The sequence below is a fragment of the Ranitomeya variabilis genome, chromosome 2, assembly GCF_051348905.1.
Source record: "Ranitomeya variabilis isolate aRanVar5 chromosome 2, aRanVar5.hap1, whole genome shotgun sequence".
NCBI lineage: Eukaryota > Metazoa > Chordata > Amphibia > Anura > Dendrobatidae > Ranitomeya > Ranitomeya variabilis.
In genome coordinates this window covers 187850335-187857289 of record NC_135233.1, presented here as the reverse complement: position 1 = coordinate 187857289, position 6955 = coordinate 187850335, and the positions used below count along the sequence as shown (strand labels likewise).

Sequence of the window (6955 nt, the reverse complement as noted above, 5' to 3'; positions counted from 1 at the left end):
TATATATATACACACACATTCTCTCGCTCTCTCTCTCTCTCTCTATATAGTACAGACTAGAATTTTGGACACACCTCATTTAAAGATTTTTCTGTATTTTCATGACTATGAAAATTGTACATTCACACTGAAGGCATCAAAACTATGAATTAACACGTGGAATTATATACTTAACAAAAAAGTGTGAAACAACTGAAAATATGTCTTATATTCTAGGTTCTTCAAAGTAGCCACCTTTTGCTTTGATGACTGCTTTGCACACTCTTGGCATTCTCTTGATGAGCTTCAAGAGGTAGTCACTGGGAATGGTTTTCAATTCACAGGTGTGCCCTGTCAGGTTTAATAAGTTGGATTTCTTGCCTTATAAATGGGGTTGGAACCATCAGTTGTGTTATGCTGAAGTCTTTTGGATACACAGCTGATAGTCCTACTGAATAGACTGTTACAATTTGTATTATGGCAAGAAAAAAGCAGTTAAGTAAAGAAAAACGAATGACCATCATTACTTTAAGAAATGAAGGTCAGTCAGTCCGAAAAATTGGGAAAACTTTGAAAGTGTCTCCAAGTGCAGTTGCAAAAACCATCAAGCGTCACAAAGAAACTGGCTCACATGAGGACCACCCCAGGAAAGAAAGACCAAGAGTCACCTCTGCTTCTGAGGATAAGTTTATCCAAGTCACCAGCCTCAGAAATCGCAGGTTAACAGCAGCTCAGATTAGAGACCAGGTCAATGCCACACAGAGTTCTAGCAGCAGACACATCTCTACAACAACAGTTAAGAGGAGACTTTGTGCAGCAGGCCTTCATGGTAAAATAGCTGCTAGGAAACCACTGCTAAGGACAGGCAACAAGCAGAAGAGACTTGTTTGGGCTAAAGAACACAAGGAATGGTCATTAGACCAGTGGAAATCTGTGCTTTGGTCTGATGAGTCCAAATTTGGTTCCAACCACCGTGTCTTTGTGCGACACAGAAAAGGTGAACGGATAGACTCTACATGCCTGGTTCCCACCGTGAAGCATGGAGGAGGAGGTGTGATGGTGTGGGGGTGCTTTGCTTGTGAGACTGTTGGGGATTTATTCAAAATTGAAGGCATATTGAACCAGCATCGCTACCACAGCATCTTGCAGCGGCATGCTATTCCATCCGGTTTGCATTAAGTTGGATCATCATTTATTTTTCAACAGGACAATGACCCCAAACACACGAAGGAGAGTGATGGAGTGCTACGCCAGATGACCTGGCCTCCACAGACACCAGACCCTGAACCCAATCAAGATGGTTTGGGGTGAGATGGACCGCAGAGTGAAGGCAAAAGGGCCAACAAGTGCTAAGCATCTCTGGGAACTCCTTCAAGATTGTTGGAAGACCATTCCCGGTGACTACCTCTTGAAGCTCATCAAGAGAATGCCAAGAGTGTGCAAAGCAGTCATCAAAGCAAAAGGTGGCTACTTTGAAGAACCTAGAATATAAGACATAATTTCAGTTGTTTCACACTTTTTGTTAAGTATATAATTCCACATGTGTTAAATCATAGTTTTGATGCCTTCAGTGTGAATGTACAATTTTCATAGTCATGAAAATACAGAAAAATCTTTAAATGAGGTGTTTCCAAACTTTTGGTCTGTACTGTGTGTGTGTGTATGTGTATATATATATATATATATATATATATATATATATATATATATATATATATATATATACACACATATACACATCTATCTCCATCTATATATATATATATATAGAGAGAGAAAAAAAAACCAACCAGCACCCCTAATGTGAACACGTGCAAAGCTGCATCATATAGACAAAAAAACACAGCAGCACATGTACATGAATCTAGGCCATGTGAATACACAGACAAATATTCAATATGAATTATACTTTTTTTGGGGGGGCCAATTTATGCGCTAAGAATCTTCATTTACTGTAAGTTTTGTGAAAGAAAAAAAAAATTTTTGAAAAAAATTTGTAAAAAAATATTTTTGAGGTATAATTCATATTGTATATTTGTCTGTGTTTTCACATGGCCTAGATTCATATACATGTGCTGCTGTGTTTTTTTGTCTATATGATGCAGCTTGCAGCTTTGCACGTGTTCACATTAGGGGTGCTGGTTGTTTTTTTTTTTTTCCTCTATTTAGTTATTGGATGTGGCTGCATCCATACTGATCTTGCACTACTCCCATTGACCTTGCAGGTGGCGGTAATCAGCTCTACCTGCCCATAAATTGTAGGTTTAGCCAAGAGTGACATGTTTTGTCCATAGTTGTAGGCTGGTGGCCCAAGAGTGGCATGTACGGTAGAGTAGGACCCATCAGAGGGAGATCACCTTGCCGTGGTTAATGGGCACACATGAATTGGCCAATTTATGCGCTAAGAATCTTCATTACTGTAAGTTTTATGAAAAAAAAATAAAAATAAAATTTTTTTGAAAGAAATTTGTAAAAAAAATATTTTTGAAGTATAATTCATATTGAATATTTGTCTGTGTTTTCACATGGCCTAGATTCATGTACATGTGCTGCTGTGTTTTTTTGTCCATCTATATATATATATATATATATATATATATCTCTATATATGTATATATCTATATATATATATATACATACATACATACATACATACATACACACACACACACACACACACACACACACACACACACACACACACACATTATATATATACACTCACTGGCCACTTTATTAGGTACACCTGTCCAACTTCTTGTTAACACTTAATTTCTAATCAGCCAATCACATGGCGGCAACTCAGTGCATTTAGGCATGTAGACATGGTCAAGACAATCTCCTGCAGTTCAAACTGAGCATCAGTATGGGGAAGAAAGGTGATTTGAGTGCCTTTGAACGTGGCATGGTTGTTGGTGCCAGAAGGGCTGGTCTGAGTATTTCAGAAACTGCTGATCTACTGGGATTTTCACGCACAACCATCTCTAGGGTTTACAGAGAATGGTCCGAAAAAGAAAAAAAATCCAGTGAGTGGCAGTTCTGTGGGCGGAAATGCCTTGTTGATGCCAGAGGTCAGAGGAGAATGGGCAGACTGGTTCCAGCTGATAGAAAGGCAACAGTGACTCAAATCGCCACCCGTTACAACCAAGGTAGGCCTAAGAGCATCTCTGAACGCACAGTGCGTCGAACTTTGAGGCAGATGGGCTACAGCAGCAGAAGACCACACCGGGTACCACTCCTTTCAGCTAAGAACAGGAAACTGAGGCTACAATTTGTACAAGCTCATCGAAATTGGACAGTAGAAGATTGGAAAAACGTTGCTTGGTCTGATGAGTCTCGATTTCTGCTGCGACATTCAGATGGTAGGGTCAGAATTTGGCGTAAACAACATGAAATAATGGATCCATCCTGCCTTGTATGGAGCATCTTTGGGATGTGCAGCCGACAAATCTGCGGCAACTGTGTGATGCCATCATGTCAATATGGACCAAAATCTCTGAGGAATGCTTCCAGCACCTTGTTGAATCTATGCCACGAAGAATTGAGGCAGTTCTGAAGGCAAAAGGGGGTCCAACCCGTTACTAGCATGGTGTACCTAATAAAGTGGCCGGTGAGTGTAAATATATATATATATATATATATATATATATATATATATATATATATATATATATATATATATATATATATACACTCTTCCGTGTGTGGTAACATAGGTAAAACAGCTTTATTCTTCGGGTCAATAACCGAAGAACTCAATTATATAAATTTTTTGTTTGTTTTGGCGGTTTTGCCAAATATAGAAAAATAATTATTTTTTGCAGCGCTTTATCCTGAGAGCTATAACTTTTTTATTTTTCTGCTGATGGAGCTGTATGGCAGCTTGTTTTTTTTGCAGATCGTGGGCATTGCTTCAGGGTGTCAGCTGTCACATACAGCTGACACCCACATGCGACCGACACGGCGCTCAGTGTGAGGCCACGCGAATGTGGCGCTGTACTAGTACTGCTCTAGGCACGAATGCACCTCCTGCAGAGCAGTACTAGTACAATGCATGCCACAAGGGGTTAAATAATTTGAAAAAAAGAAAACCTTTTTTGATAACCAGCCAAGAAAAAGCTGACAGCTGGGGTTGCTGTACTTGACATGTGATTGAGCCAGAAGTGCTCACACAGTAAAGCTTGTTGATTGGCTGTGCTGCAGCCGAGAGAAGTCTGTGTTCAGGGTCTGTGCACAGACCCTCAACTTTACCATTTGGGTTTGCCCATCTGTAATGGTGACTGATGAACTGAATCCATCAAGGTAGGCGTTACTTCACCGGTCATTTAATAGAAGTAAGATTTTGAGACCTATTTGTCTGTTCTCAGAGGTCTAGTTGAACACCACAAGTTTCTGTTTTACCACTTCATAAAAACTTTAATGCAACTTTGTGACAAAGTGAGTCTAGTTGAAGCGTATTGCCTGTGTCTACATCTACAAAACTCCTTCACAAACACCTCCATAAGATCACATCTTTATTAATGGACAAAATTCTCAGGTATTAAAATAACAACACAATGAAGATGAAATATATGGAAATAAACATAACTGAAATGATTCTAAACAGTCTGCTTTCCATACATCTGAAATACTTGAGGATGATCTTCTTAGTTTCTTCACTGAATGGTTAAAGAAATCCATCAATTCTATTTGAATATCATCACCAGTTGTGCAGACGGTAAGAACATTGCCCTTTTCTAAAAGACACATACAGGATTCATTGTTAGTAGAGATCGTACTATATGTCAGTGTTAGCAGCATTCTGTATCTAGTCATACCTGCAGACCCTTGTGGTACATTCTAGTCCCTGCTGGCAATAGGCTCCTATTGGTTTGTTTCCAACCGTCCTCCAGAATGGGGTCATTCTAGGCCCCCTCAAAAGTGAAGCCAAGGGCCAATTCGTTTGTTCCATATTTAAGTATCTGCTAGAAGACAGTCCTTGGTACATGGAGGTGGCCTTTGAAAGAACACAGTACACAGACACAGCTGATCATGTGCCCCCAAATGAGTAAATACATTGCATTCCAGCTATCACAACCTCTTTTTAGCCAAAAACTGGAACTGGAAGTCAACTAAAATAATAATTTTAAAATCTGAGTTGGTGATTAGTACCCTTATAATATTGGCTTCTCCTGAAGTTTTCTTGTACTTTTTATGGTTTGTGTTTAATTAACAAGTGTGGGTAAAGAGTAACATATAACTTACAGAAACTCCTCTGTTCACTCTAATGGAGCCATACTATCTATTAGTGTAGAAAAGCATTTGATTGTCCTAGAAGGACTTGTGTAGATAATCTATTGAATGCTACACTTGCACACTATATATTGAAGCGCTGACTTAAGTAAATGGGAAGAATAAACATTACAGATGACTTACCTGCGAGTTACACAGAAGGAGAAGGAGACACAGGGATCCGGTAATGGAAACCATGGCTCGTTCTGTTAGAAAATGACCTTCCCAGAGTATCTCTTTCCTCAAAAGCAGGTTGAGTCATAAATGGTCTCTACAAGCAGTTACTCCACTTTTCTTAATCCGAAATCTGCGTCATTCTACTTCACACCAATAGAATCCCCTAAAGCCGTCAAATATTTGAGGAGCAATGTATCGGCTCTACAGTCTTTTGGGAGCAGCTCAAGATTAATTTCCTTTCACTACTTTAAAATGAAAAAGCCTTCTTCATAGAATGTAACAAGAAAAAGGTCAAACTGCATCTGAAGTTCAAAGAGATGATTCTGTACATAATGAGACATTGACGATACACCTCAGCAATGTATATACAGTTACAACAAAGGGAAAATCTCTTTTCCATCAAATTTGGCAACTACTTTAACCCCTTCATGACCTTGCCGTTTTTTGCAATTCTGACCAGTGTCCCTTTATGAGGTAATAACTCAGGAACGCTTCAACGGATCCTAGCGATTCTGAGATTGTTTTTTCGTGACATATTGGGCTTCATGTTAGTGGTAAATTTAGGTCGATAATTTCTGAGTTTATTTGTGAAAAAAATGGAAATTTGGCAAAAATTTTGAAAATTTCACAATTTTCACATTTTGAATTTTTATTCTGTTAAACCAGAGAGTTATGTGACACAAAATAGTTAATAAATAACATTTCCCACATGTCTACTTTACATCAGCACAATTTTGGAAAGAATTTTTTTTTTTGCTAGGAAGTTATAAGGGTTAAAATTTGACCAGTGATTTCTCATTTTTACAACAAAATTTACAAAACCATTTTTTTTAGGGACCACCTCACATTTGAAGTCAGTTTGAGGGTTCTATATGGCTGAAAATACCCAAAAGTGACACCATTCTAAAAACTGCACCCCTCAAGGTGCTCAAAACCACATTCAAGAAGTTTATTAACCCTTCAGGTGTTTCACAGCAGCAGAAGCAACATGGAAGTAAAAAATGAACATTTAACTTTTTAGTCACAAAAATGATATTTTAGCGAAAATTTTTTTATTTTCCCAAGGGTAAAAGGAGAAACTGGACCACGGACGTTGTTGTCCAATTTGTCCTGAGTACGCTGATACCTCATATGTGGGGGTAAACCACTGTTTGGGCGCACGGCAGGGCTCGGAAGGGAAGGAGCGCCATTTGACTTTTTCAATGAAAAATTGGCTCCAATCTTTAGCGGACACCATGTCGCGTTTGGAGAGCCCCCGTGTGCCTAAACATTGGAGCTCCCCCACAAGTGACCCCATTTTGGAAACTAGACCCCCCCAAGGAACTTATCTAGAAGCATAGTGAGCACTTTAAACCCCCAGGTGCTTCACAAATTGATCCGTAAAAATGAAAAAGTACTTTTTTTTCACAAAAAAATTATTTTAGCCTCAATTTTTTCATTTTCACATGGGCAACAGGATAAAATGGATCCTAAATTTTGTTGGGCAATTTCTCCTGAGTACACCAATACCTCACATGTGGGGGTAAAC

General features: G+C 38.8%; 1 long non-coding RNA gene across 1 annotated transcript; it reads right to left on the bottom strand.

Annotated features, from left to right (window-relative positions):
* Window positions 1-4486: 4486 nt before the first annotated feature.
* On the bottom strand, window positions 4487-5496 carry LOC143809216 (uncharacterized). The gene is made up of 3 exons (XR_013222155.1): window positions 5395-5496; window positions 4797-4975; window positions 4487-4715 (listed from the first exon to the last, which is right to left on the bottom strand). It is a non-coding gene; the product is annotated as an uncharacterized LOC143809216 (long non-coding RNA).
* Window positions 5497-6955: the final 1459 nt, after the last annotated feature.